Below are 201 nucleotides of genomic sequence, written 5' to 3' on the forward strand. Positions count from 1 at the left end.
CCCTCATGGGACTGACCTTAAACACATGGGAATAAACGATACAACAGCGAAATGAGAATCTGGGTTATTTATGGAAATAAAAAAGCTTTGTATTGCCTACGCCTGTTTGTACAAAAGGAAAAATATTGCCAAATAACTACAGACGGCTAAATGTGCACAAGGGTATATGCATTTAGATTTTGTACGTGCACAGATAGGACT

This window comes from Penaeus monodon, chromosome 32 (assembly GCF_015228065.2).
Source record: "Penaeus monodon isolate SGIC_2016 chromosome 32, NSTDA_Pmon_1, whole genome shotgun sequence".
Classification (NCBI taxonomy): domain Eukaryota; kingdom Metazoa; phylum Arthropoda; class Malacostraca; order Decapoda; family Penaeidae; genus Penaeus; species Penaeus monodon.